This window comes from Grus americana, chromosome 1 (genome assembly GCF_028858705.1).
Source record: "Grus americana isolate bGruAme1 chromosome 1, bGruAme1.mat, whole genome shotgun sequence".
NCBI lineage: Eukaryota > Metazoa > Chordata > Aves > Gruiformes > Gruidae > Grus > Grus americana.
The window spans coordinates 191648810-191662509 of record NC_072852.1 but is presented as its reverse complement, the minus strand read 5'-3'; the positions used below and the strand labels follow the sequence as shown (position 1 = coordinate 191662509).

The 13700-nt window shown below is 42.1% G+C and overlaps 1 protein-coding gene across 1 annotated transcript in view; it reads right to left on the bottom strand.

Moving 5' to 3' along the window:
* Positions 1-13306, bottom strand: part of TRPC4 (transient receptor potential cation channel subfamily C member 4) — a 170414-nt gene extending 157108 nt beyond the window's left edge. Inside the window, exon 1 of the mRNA XM_054812973.1 lies at positions 12803-13306. The gene's annotated coding sequence lies outside the window, so the exon portion shown is untranslated. The remainder of the gene's footprint in view (positions 1-12802) is intronic.
* Between the last annotated feature and the right edge of the window lie 394 nt (positions 13307-13700).

The window sequence follows — 13700 nt, the reverse complement described above, 5'->3', positions numbered from 1 at the left end:
AGCACTTACCCTTATTTTATCTGGGAAGTTACCAGTTCCACTGCATCAGTTATTAGCTAGCACTCAAAGGAACTGGGTAAATTATCTACAAATGATAGATATTAATGAGTCAGAAGTCATTTAACCTTTCTGTGCCACAATTCTGAAAACTTTAAAATATTTTTTAAGCATATGAGATTAAAATCTGAGAAGTAGTTTCTAAGGATCAGTTTGTGACTAACTCAAACATGGTTATCTAGAGAAGTCAAAGGGATTAGCAGGCTTTGTCCCCTTCGGTTCCTTTGCACTCTGTGCACCTACCTCACAGGTCCAGGCAAAAAACGGGATGCTTGCTCAGTGTTTTGTAGATAGGTGAGTACAGAGATAATCAAGAGGTTTAAGGCAAGAAGATGGAATATTGGTTATGTGTTTCTGGTTTCAGATATTTCAAGTAACTGCTCTTCTGAACCAATCAACAAGGATTGTATTCAATTGCATGCACAGGGAAACTGAAACTGTCAGGCCAAGCTGGTGTTTTCTAGATTGGCTTGGATGATATACACCACTTACTGAAGTGTTCTTACACTTGAGTGCAGGAGATCACAAAACACAATCAGCTCCCAGGCTTCTGCCGCTGCAATGACTCTTTGTGAAACAACCAGCAGGATCCTGAAGGGTCAACTACCTTTTCTTTCTGTATCATGCACACTGTCATCTGTACGCTCAGAAGCAGGTTTCTGAGGAAGTTTTGAAGCAGCATAGCACAAAAGTATCCTGCCTCCTTTCAGAAACTTTCCCTGACAGCTGCCATGTGCAGTTCATCTAAGGATCAAACAGTTAAAAATGTTATTGTTAGACTTACTTACATGAACGATAGTGCTGTGTTTTTAAATGGATGAATTATTATTTCTACATAAAAGTCTACCAAAAAATTTCCTTCTGGATAATAAACAAAGTGAAAGATACTGGCTTAGTCCAGTCAAGCTGTATTTGCTACCAGACTTAGGAAAAAATTCCCTAGTAGGAGCTGTGTCTAAGTTAGCCGAGCATCAGGGACGTCAGCTCCATGCCCAGAAGTTGCTCGCTGTTAAGAAGCCTCCAGCTCCTGGGAGTTTCTAAACTCGTGAGGAAAGGAACTGCCACTGGATGGCTACAAATTTTCCATGTCCTGGTAGGTTGCCATTACAGTTAAATTCACAGTTCTTATTTGCTTGGGGTGGCAAAGCAGCCATACTTGGCCAAGAACTGGACTCAAACACTTGGCATTTAAATCATATAAGCAAATGAAGAGTAAATGTTCCCGGCCAACAAGATACAGATAATTCTGTGTGTACACACACAAGATAGACACTTCAATGGGCTGTATTCCTGACCTCAGGATAGCTCTTCTCTTTCACTCACCAGAGCAAAAATTAACCTTTCATGTGTCTCAATCACATAATGCACGTAATATCTCTGTATATTGAAATATTTAAATATACATATGTGTTCTTCTGTTATGTGTGTATATATAGATATAAGTGTTATATGTACATACACACAAAAATATAAATAACTATAAGCATATTTTGGAATAGAATATAATTTGGGCATTCATAAATCCTAAATCTTTCAGATTATAGATGCAGACACTACTATTTCCTTCAAAATTGTCAAAATATAAATAGAATTATTTACCCTTCCCATAAAACCTGATAGTGGAATGCCCACATTGGAAATTAGCTCTACTGCAGTGTTTTGAGCTATTACTCCGAAGAGTTATTGAGATGTCACAAGACATTAAGCAAAGTTGAAGAAATGGAACAAAAATTTTGATGATTCCTTCATAACACAACACCTGGTTTCACAGTTGACATAAACAGATTAAAACATTAAAACAAAACTGTGTTACCGTTATGTTCAATGAAATACATGTGATCAACTGGAAGTATGAATAACAGCTTGAGCACATTGAATATGTAATAGTCCACTGGAGTTCTGCTTATAATAGAGACATCCAAGGCAGATTTTTTTGCTTTGATGTGCTATAATCTTGAAATGGCAATCAGTTTTCTGGCTGAATGTTTTACAAACTAGTAAAAAAGAAAGTTTTTTTAAAAAATTATATATGTCATTGCCTATTTGATTTTCATTCTTAAAGCCAATTTCCCAGCAAAAGAAAGATGCAGGAATTCTTATAATCAGATGCAGTGAGATTTTAGTCCCTGTCACCTATAGCAGTATACTTAAAGCAAAGATTCACTGCTTTCCTTCATGAAAAGCTTCAATATGTGAGTCTGTGAACTGCAACAGAAAAAAATACTTAGAGAATGGATAAAATGATTGAGACCTCTCCCAACATTACACAAGGTAGATGTGGGTCACAGCCACGGCAATGATGGCAAATAGATTGTTTTAGGCCTACATATTTTTCTAAAATACCCAACAGCAGCAAGATTTTGGATTAGATTTCCCACAACTTGTAATTGCATTGACTGCAAGGAGACATGATATATTTTTCATAAACTGCTAAATTATTGAGAAGAAACAAGAAACTGCCGGAGCATTATAATTCTTTTGCAACCAAGGGGGCAAATTTTAAAATTACATCTTCCATCTAAAGCAATGCATGTATGATTGAGGACAAAGCACTATTGTTTCATTCTGTATTTTGTAAAATTTCACATTAGGGTGCTAGAATTTCAAATTACTTTGACCATTGCCATCATTTAGATTCACCTGTGATTTTCATATTTCTTTAAGCCAAAAGAGCCCACACAGTTGCAATCTAAAACAAATAAGTACGCAAATAAATTGAAAAGCAGGCTACTTGTGGGATTTTAGGGAGATATACGATATGCAAAAGCTTCTGAAGGTGTTTTTGGTTATGGCATTGTCCTGGTTTTAGCTGAGAGGGTTGATTTTCTTCATAGTAGCTAGTGTGGGGATATGTTTTGGATTTGTGCTGGAGACAGTGTTGATAATATACAGATGTTTTTGTTCTATGGACTTATTGTTCAGCAGTGCTTAAACAGGGCCAAGGCCTTTTCTGCTTCTTGCACTGCCCTGCCAGCGGGATGGCTGGGGCGTGCACAAGAAGTTGGGAGGAGACACAGACAGGACAGGTGACCCAAACTGACCAAAGGGATATTCCATACCATATGACATCACGCTCAGTTTATAAGGAGCTTGGGGGAAGGGGCGGGGGGGGGGGGGGGCCGCGGCATTCGGAGCGATGGCATTTGTCTTCCCAAGTAACCGTTACACGTGACAGAGCCCTGCTTTCCTGGAGATGGCTGAACACCTGCCTGCCCATGGGCAGTGGTGAATGAATTCCTTGCTTTGCTTTGCTTGTGCGCGCGGCTTTTGCTTTACCTATTAAACTGTCTTTATCTCAACCCACAAGTTTTCTCACTTCAACTTTTCCAATTCTCTCCCCCATCCCAATGTGTGGGGGGAGGGAGTGAGCGGCTGCGTGGTGCTCAGCTGCCGGCTGGGGTAAAACCACCACAGGCATCTTTGGCTATACAATGTTAAATGACAGCTACCTATATAATAAAAGCCAAAATAAAAGTTTTCTCAGGCAGCTATGATAAAAGAATGGAAAAAAAATCAAATGAGTTGCATCTCTGTGAACCAAAGTAACACTTCCAAAGGGGAATGCAAACATGCATAGTAGAAACATCTTTAATATAATTCTATCACATGTGAAATTGCTAAAGTGATGCTGGATTTGTGTAGTAGTGATATTTTTCTTAGTTATCATATATAAAATTTTCACCTGAACAAATTATACTCCTTAAACATGGATTCAGGCAAATGTCTCATAGTGAGAAGAGGAATGAAGTCAATGCTTAACAAGAAGCACCCTCTGAAGCATTGCTTTCAGTAGAACACCAAGACTCCTTTACATTTGAATACTTTCTTGAATCAAGAATTCTTGAATCAAATTACAAAACACAGGTAGCATCTTCTTTCTACAAAATGAAATTCATCATGTGCTGACCATAAAGCTTTGCCGTTATGAGTTGTTGATTAGTTTAGGTAATTTTTATTGTAGGTTTTGTTTTTCAGCAAAGGGTTTAAGTAAAGAGCATTAAAATAACAGTAAGTAGGCAATTAGGCAAGAAAACACTAATGGATTAAGATCACTTTAAAGTGTAATTTTGCCCCACTATACTTGTCTACCAAACCACTATGCTTCCAGAAGGAAACCAAGCCTTGAAAGATGTCTATTATCTAACTGTCAATGGGAATATCACGGAGAATATGAGCGTGTGCTGACCTATTTGAACATGCTAGTGTCTCTCAACAGAGACATGGTCTTGGTTGTCCTTTATTTGTGTGACTGCTTTGAAATGAAAACACCTACTGTTTTGTCCATTTTTGTTTTGAAACGTCAACTTATTTCTCTCCTCCTTGAACTACCACTCATGCCCTTGTTACCTTGCCCAAAGTCAGCAAAACCTTGGTTTTAAGAGAAGCCTGATTGTCAATTATCACTGAGAATTATTAATCAGAAATGATTCTTCCTGACATGTGGGCTTCGGGTAGTGCAAGACAGACTGTGCTAAGTTACTCATTCCTTGGTGGTTACTAGCAGTGCCCTAAAGAACTACAGAAGCTTTGAGGACTGACCAGTTAGTGAGTTTCTTGAACGTATCTCATCGGACAGACCTACAGACCCACACATGGGTACTGCTGGCCAAACCCTTTCCTCAGGGTAAGGTGGTTGGCTCCTCCCCAGAGACTCTGGTGCTTTGTAACGCTAAAGCTTCAGTGCTACCAAGAGCTCACTTACAATTTCTGGACTTAACATACTGAGCAAGCGAGTGGGAAACCCGACATTAGTAAGGGACAAGGGTGAATGCACAAGAGCACGTCAGTAAGAAGACATTGGTAAAACAATGTGGTGCTTCACTGAAGGAGCTAAGCAAGGAAATACCTTGTTATGAGAGTAATGTCCCTTTAACAAAATACAATGACAGAATGGATTGAAGGCATACATCCAGATTGTATCTTATGCACTGGATATTTCTTTGAATCATAAAGGTTTAAAAAGCTAGGATTTGTCTGCAGTTAAACCAAAGGAATTCTTCAGATGGAAGAATGCTCCCACCTGGCCTAAAGCCAGCAGAGGCAGTAGCAAAATGAGGGTGGTGTCTGGGAAGTGAGTGAAGAGGAAGCACCCTGGGGATGAGTTAGAAATCCTTCTTTTATCCTAACCCATCCCTACCAAATCCAGTGTGTGCTGTCAGTTAGTTCAGTAAGTCAGTGCAGCTCTGAGGCTGGACTAGTGCTCAACCACTGAAATGCAATCCAGCTCACTGAGCATCCCCTGCTTCCCTCACCTGTGGACAAAGTCACACTCAAAAGAGGGGAGATTCAAACCCTTGCTCAGTATCCTTTTTTTAAGTATTGTGGAAGAAGAAAATCCCCAATTAAAAAAAAAAAAAAGAAAAAAAGAGTTATGTGGAAGTTTAGTTCTACATAAAGACAGTGCAGCAATAAATGTAATCATCTCAAATCACGTCAGTATTTGGTACAGCTGGCCTCAGTGCATAAACAAATATGCTCAAAGTTAGTATCGCTAAGTTAAACAATCATGAATAAAATATTTTTATGTAAGTGGGAGACCAAAATATTATTTTGCAATTGCTCTGTACTAAGCGTGATGCCTTTTACAAGAAAATACAAGATCAGTTATAGCACAGGACCTAGTACAAATACCTACGTACAAACATCTACCTATGCAATCAATGTGTAACACATCATCGCTGTGTCACAGGTGCCAGGTTCCTAATCAGTTTTGAAAAATTAGCATCGCATGTTCTTCATATTAGACTTAGGAAGCTTTATTAGTCTTTATGTGGCACTATGAAATACTTCAATTTAAAACATTTGAAAAATAAAGGTGAGATTGCTAACCTAGGCATCCAAACCACTGACATCCAAGGCTGGTTCGCCATCCCAATCTTCCTTTATTACAAATGGGAAGAAATGCACCCCTGGCAGAGGGCAATTAATTTCCTTTGAGATAGGTCACATGAATCACCCTACGAAGTTACTAGGTTCTGTCTAAAAGCTACAAAGATTAGCTTTGACTCACAGGTCTGACGTTAAGGTGTCTAGATGAATCCAATGACAAACAGTTACTGCCTTTTGAATGACAGTTTCGTAGCTAAGAGGCTTAAAGCAAATTAGACAACTGTTCTGTAGGCAACTTGGTTTTGGTTTTATTCATGGCCAAAATTCCATCTGTAGGGTATCTACTAGATAGATAGTTAAAGACACCATAGGGAAAGCGTATGTTTTTGAAACTGATGGTGTTGCAGGTACAAACGTACTATAGATCACGTCAAATTTGAAAAACAAACTCACCCTGCCAGCTTAAACAAGTTCAAGAGATTGACTGCAGCTCTAATCACTTTAAGTGATTACCATCAAAAGATGAAAGGCAAACATCTCTCCCAATCTAAAACAAACTGTTGTCAGTAGAAGCAAAACACAAATGGGATATTTTAGTTATTTTCCAATGGAAGATAGGCAGGATGCATGTAGCAGTCAGTGCTGAAGCATAGCAGGATTTATTTTGAAGTGTTTTGATAATAATGAACATATCCACATGAGCAGAGATTAAAACAACTATGTCATCACTGAAAGATAATTTCTGTTGTAATTATGTATTCAGTAGACTAAGGTACATTGTGGAGATGGCAATATTGACAGCATTTGAAGAGAATCTGTGCTTGCTTTCCCTTGCTCCGCAGATGCAGCGTGTTCTCTCCGGAAGAGAGACATCTTGCACTTGCAGGAGGCGGGATGCAAGCGCCCAGCACTGCGTGTTCTTCTTTTACAAGGGTCCGGTTGACACTCCCGTTTTCCTTGGCATAGGTACAAGCTGTATTTCAGCTACCCAGTTCAGCCACAAACTCTTAAAAATTCTGAGAACAAACAGCATGATATTTGAATTATGTTGTGGTCATCTAGTTATTGTTACAATGTCTACATCAATACCATGAAGGTCAATAGAACCTTGAGATACCTTGGAAGAAAACACCACATCTAATTTCTGTCCTCTCTGAATATGTTTTTTTTTTTATTTTTTGATACCGCTAGGGTGAGATTCATCTTGCCTTATTCAGCTGTGTGAAATCCAACAACAATCAGCAACAATAAATACCTGATTCCACCCACTCTATGTCAGGTGTATGGATTAGATGGATTAGTTTGCCCAGTGGAGGCTTCTGTCTCTCTCCAGTAACTATACAAGGAACACAGACAGTTGGTTTACCAGTGGCAATCAAATTTGTGGTGGCTAGGTGAAATGAATCTGACCTTTGGTCCAAAAATCCCTTTTTAGAGCTTTTCAAGATTTTTCAGCAAAAATGTTTTTGACATAAATTACTATATACAAATGCACTGGGGGCAATCTTAAATCAGACACAATATGAGCCAGTGTCTTTGGCTACAATCCTATTGTTCATTCCTCTACTCAAAAACTAAATTGGCCTATTCTACTTTTTATAATGGAAATGATAGCAGCAAATCAATGCATGAAATAAAATATTTATTGGCAAATAGAAACTAAATTTAAAGTATATCAATTTTTAGAAGAAGAAAAAATTAAATACAGAAGACAAAGGAATTTTCATTGGGAGTAAATTTGGTGCTCTCACTTCTTAGTCCAGTACTCTCAGGTCTGACAACAAACTGTTAATCCGCGAAAGACATCTGTATGCTAGGGAATACTACAGTTTTCATCGCAAAAGCGTGTCATTAATCTAACGAACACAGGACTGCATTGATTTTCCTAGGACTGCTAACTTCCTGTAATGTGAGTGGGTACTTTGATTAAATGATGGTTGAAGTGAGACATTTGAATTCTCAGCTGATCCTGTCTACTGCAAGGAAGGTCCTACTGGCAGAATGCCCACACCTCGTAAGGACCGGCAAAGCTCTCGAGCCAGGCCAACTTCCCACCGTACGCTTTGAGCTAGACACAGAGTTCTATTGATGGCTCCTCTCATGCTTTTTGAGCCGGGTTAATAATCATCCCCACTACTTGGCCTCCACTGAGAAAATTGTTGGCTCTTTGGCAGCTGCTACCTCTCTCTGACGGACATGAGAACCAGTCACCTGAGCTGAAAAGTGACAAATGTGTATGTAGTTATTGACAGTTTGCAGAGAATTATATGTTTTGTAGAATCCTGTGTAAGGAAACTGGATTGCAGAGGTGGTAGCTGGCAAACTCCCAGAAGCGTACACCCAACGGGCAGTTGTAAGTTCATGCTATTTACAGATTGTTTCAAAGTTAGCACAACAGCTTGGTGCGTGTGCATGTGTATGCATGGCTTTCAAAAAAAAACCAACATGCATTTTAGCCTGATTATAGCAACCATTTCTCCTGGATCTCACTACTGACCCTTGTGCTTATTTAACCTTTATGCTGTACTACCACAGCCTGCTCAGCTTTCTAGCTTCCTTCGGCTCATCTAACTTAAGAAGGCAGGTTTCTTGTCTTGGGTCTTGCTGCTTAGTTAGTAAATAGAGACAGGCACCTCTGGAGAATGCTTATTCTGCCACAAAGGAGATGACAAAATACAGGGGATGGTTCACGCTCTGCTTCTGCCTTTCTCTTGCTGGGAAAGTAAGAGACACAGTACAGGTTCACCTCAATAACTGACAAATAGGTATTTCACGTCAGGGTATCAGATGTAGCCGCGAAAGGCTGGCATGTATGCTACAATACCTATAGGAGACTGGTGTCCTTCTAGAGTGGCATTTGGCAGTCAGGGAACATACCTCACGCCAAGTGAACTACACCTTGCACAACTAACTGGCACGAGGATATGAGGACCCTAGTATCTGTTTTTACAGTCTGGTCTTAGGCGTGAATGCAGATGGCATGAGCTTTACAATTCTCTGAGCCAAGGAAGGATGTATTTTTGGTCCTTAAAAATGGTATCAGAAGGAATCACTTAAAAAAACCCAACCAAACAACAACAAAAAAACCACCCTTGTGTGTCAGGCAAATACTAATGGAAAACCAGCATGTGCTGAGCGAGGACTGGGAGAGCTCAGGGGCACCACCACAGGGCTTGGCCACTTACTGACTGTCCAGGTACCAGCGGTGGGATGGGGGCCTTTGCCTTCTGGGGAAAGGCTGCTTGCTCCTCAGAAGCTTTCAATGATACGTGGAAAGTATCTCCAGAATAATGCCATAACCTCTGTCTCAGGAAAGCCTGGTGAAAAATCTTTATCCACTGTTTCCCTCTTTACCCATTGCATCATGTACCAGGTAATATTATTATCATAACATTCAAATGGTTCATCTGAAATGCACAGGTATGGGAGAAGCTTTTCAGATGAGTCTGTTGAGCACAGGCCCAGTGACCAAGCAATTGCAGAAGCTGTCATAGACTTCAGAGGTTAGGTTTGACTGGTTCATACTCTTGGACATATGTGAAATTCACTCAAATTTGAAGGAGTTTTCCTGCCCCCCTTCAGCCCACATTCACTGAAAAATAGCTTAGCTGTGAAAAAGGTAATTTTTATCCAAGGTTCTTTTCAGTTCTTGTCTCACACCAGTCACTATCTAAATTAGAAATAAGTGGTTGTAAAAAAGTGGAAGAAATACTTTGAGAATTCAAACGAAAACAGAAGTTTAAAGGAAGAAAAAAGTAACAAACCACAACTCTAAGAAAAAACATATAATAAATAATTTTCATTTATTTGTTACTTTTTTCTGTGTGGCTCACTAAAAAGCTTTAATTTCTTTCAAAACTTCACTATGCAAAGCAATTATGTCTTATTTCCAGGTGTTCCTCTTTTAATAGTTTCAAATTGTATTTGACTGAAAGCTAATGCACTTATGAAGGATTTCTGCATGGATATTTGCTACAAAAAGATTTTATTTGCTCAGCCTTTCTCTGTGTTCATTATATAAAACCACAATAATTAATATGTATTTAGTCAGGTGAATTTGTTTTGCAGATACGAATCACAGTGAACATGAGGATCCTGGCACCGTTGTTGCGGTCTTGTCTTCCTCAGTGGATTCAGGGCTTCTAAAACAGATGGTTTCTGGAATTTTGTTTGTTGTTACAAAACATGGTGATGGAAGATTGATTTATACACAAAGTTTTATCTTCAACCTGCTTTCAGTAATTTAAAATATTATATTTGATAAAATAACCAGAATTTAACCCAACACAACTTAAATTTGAACAGAAAAGGTAATGGTAAATTTGACACTCATAAAGCCATTAAGTGTCTGAATAGAACAATGCTTCCTCTATTCTTGTCTGCTTTTTCTTGAAACAGGTTCTAACAGCCTTTTCTTCCCGCATCTATGTTGCCTTTCTGTAAGACAAGTCATGGTGACTTAGTCATAATTTTCAAAAGGAATTCAGTCCCTTTTAGCAGTGATTACCAGAAACACCAGAGGCAGGCAGAGATGCTACACAGGATTTTCCCTGCTGATTTTGCCACCTCACTCCAGTGAATCACGTCCTAGAAAAAGCTGGCAGATTAAACAGTGTACTGGCATGGAGACAGGTCTCAGGTGCTGGGAGGAGCAGTCATGCCCATTTTTACTTGTCATCTAAGTAAGGAGATATACACACACACACAAACGTGAAAGCTAATCCCTTAATAGTTTTTTGCTACATGTGTCCTCCAATATATACTTGACTGGCTCTCCAGACTGGACTAATGCAAATCCACTTTCACCAAGCGTGCAGCCACATTGCTCAGACCCAGTACTTTCAGGCGCACTCAAAAAGATAAGCAAAATCATACCAGATCTGTAGTGACCTCAATTGACTTAAATTTCAACTAGCAGTATTTGGCTTTAAATAAGATGAGATAAGAAGAAATGGAATTTCTTTCTGGAGTTATTTTAAGGGCAATGACTACTATATATAGAGTCAGAATAAGTGGCTGACGTTGAATTTAAAAGACAGACATATTTTTGTTTTGCTGTTTCCAAATACAGTCTCATCTGTTCCGAAGTCTGAACAACAGAAGAAAAAGAAGAAAAATTATAGTAAAGAACCCCATCCTTCTGCAAGCAAAACCAAGGTTTTTCAGTATAGAAGGCGACACCAAAGGAAAACCAAACTGTACCATGAGAATTTCTGCTGTTTCGATATTAAAGCAAAAAGCCTATTTCTGAGTCTTGCCTGAAAAATGGGTGTAAACTCAAGTCTTCTATAAGTCCAGAATTTCTGCTATTCTCAGACAGCTCTAAAGCAGTCCCACTCTAGTGCTTGACTTCTCTGACTGTACATAAAACTCTTATGTGAATGAGGTTAAATTATGGAAAAATCTGTGTTTGCATAGATAACCTTGCTAAGCGATGCAGGTCTGAGCTTTGGAGAAAGTAATGTAAACACTGAAGCGTGCTATGTCACTGCAGTACAATTAAATTTGAAATTTCAGGTAGATTGGATTTAAAGGTGCTGTAATGTTGGCATTTAATTTAGTGTGTAGGACTCAGAAAAACTTATTTTCATAAGACTCAGTGCACATCTAGATTTCCCAAAGCATACAGTATAGAATAAATTATTTCCCATTCTGTCTTTCTCAGATGAAACAAAGGTGCAATCTCTGTTTTATCATTTTTTCATTCATTTTTTGAAGAGTACCCATTCTCTGGAAGAAAAACACAGTATTTTTATTTAATTCCACCTAAAAGGTGTTTTAGCATTAGAAAAGCCATCTCACGAGGCACGCTTAGAGAAATATAAATTTCGGTTGCCATGCTAACAGGAAATCACTCCAGTCCAGTAAAACAAAAGTGCATATAAATGACATTTTCTTGTAAAAAAAAGGGAAATAGGTTAACAAGGCCACAGGTTGTGTCAATTGCAGCAAATTTCACAGTTCTGCTCCTCTGTAGAATGCGGTTTTCTGTCAGCATTTAAGCCTCCAGAGCATCAGCTGCTTCTTGCCAACAGGACGACGGCTTCTGTCCGATCGCCACAACAGTCAGGATCTTGCAAGCGCAAACCCGACGCGGGGATAATCCTACCAGCCACTTTATTTCTCTAGGAGCCGTCCAACGGCTCGCTCCACCGTGCCCTCCTCCAGTATCTACCTGCGTTTCGCCGTCCTCCAGGTGCCTCCTGGAGGCTTCCCGGCGGGACCCGACCCTTCCCCGTCGAGGAGCGAGGTCCCCTCGGGTGAACAGCGGGCACATCCCAGCTGCGGCCGCCGGTACCGGGGGGAGCAGCGGGCGGCCCGCGGCGTGACCCGCCCCGCTGCGCCCCGGGTCCCCGCCAGCACCCCGCGCCGGGGCGGGGGGCACCGCGGCTGGGTCTCTCCCCCCACCTGTGTGCGCGGGGCCGAAAGCAGGCACAGCCCCTGTGCGAGACGTGTAAAGTCCCGCTGTTGCGCTGCCGGGGTGCCCTCACCTCAGCCCCGTGAGGCTCCCACCCGCGGCTGCCCTCGCTCTTGCCCGGAGCGGATGGCAGACGCGGAGCTTCCTCCCCCGCTGTGCCGCCGGGGAGCCGGTCCCCTGCCCGCTCCCTCCCCCGGTCCCACGGGCGCTCTGTCCTGCAGGTGTCACACTTCACCCAGCCACCGAGGGATGCCCCTTCCCATGGCAGCGGCTGCGAGGAAAAAAACACCCCACTTTTATTTAGTACAAGAGAAAGAAAAGGATCTTAATGCTCCCCTGGGCTGTGACCAAGACGGTGCACAATGTCGCTTTATGCTTGTGTCGGCGCAAAAGTTACCTCCGACCGCCTTAGGTACTTTTTTTTTTTTTTTTGGTAGAGGGACAAGAAGGTAATCGAAGATTCAAAAAGAGAATATAGCAAAGTTGACGAGAACTTACTTGGTTTAGGTGCATGCGTTGACAGCCGGCATCCTCCTTCAACCGTTTTTAACAGGTCACATTTTCCTTTGGAAGTAGTACCCTTTTCAATCCCTTTTGTAAATTAAATCCCTTTAAAAGGTGTTTGTTTTATTTCACTGGCTCTCGTCCGTTTCAGCCACTTTTCCCCATTTTTACTTTATTTTCTTCATATTTGCCACACGTGCAGACACTCGGATACACGCCCACGAGTTAGCGGGTGTCCATCACCTCCAGGCGGGGGGACCGCGCCTGCCGCCGAGCTCCGGTGCAACAGATGAGAGACGGACTCTTCCTCGGCTGTTTAGTGCGGCATCTCCTAATTCCCTCGGGGAGCCTCATGCTGGCTGTAAAAAGTAACAGCTCCTTCCGATGCGACGGTTCCCTCTGGAGCGCAGGCTTCGCAGCATGGGGAGGGAGGAAAGACAGAAAAAAGAGCGCAGAGGGGCAAACACTGGGGGTTTCCGTCCTCGCCGATGCGCTCTCTCCTCGGCCAGCAGCAAGCTTTGCTTCAGCGGGCCCCCTCCCGCCGCCCTCCGCCCGGCCCGCCGCCGCCCCCGCCGCGCTGCCCTTGCCGGCCCCCCGCGGCCGCGCCGCTCCCCTCGCCCGGCGCCCCCTGCGCGCCGCGGCGGCACCGGTGCTGCCCGCCTGCGCCTCCCTGCGGGCGCGCCGCGCACTGCGCCTCCGCGCTGGGCTCCGCGGGGCTCCGCGCACTGCCCCGGCCCGCCGCCCCCGCCCGTCGCCCCCGCCCGTTCTGCCCCTTTGCGGGTGCGTCGCTGTTCAGTGCTCACCCCAATGTCTCCCCGGGAGAAGGGGGAAGGAAGGAGCCAGAAGACACCCACCTAGAGCTGGAGTTGGGCTCGTAGGGGAGCCGAGAACA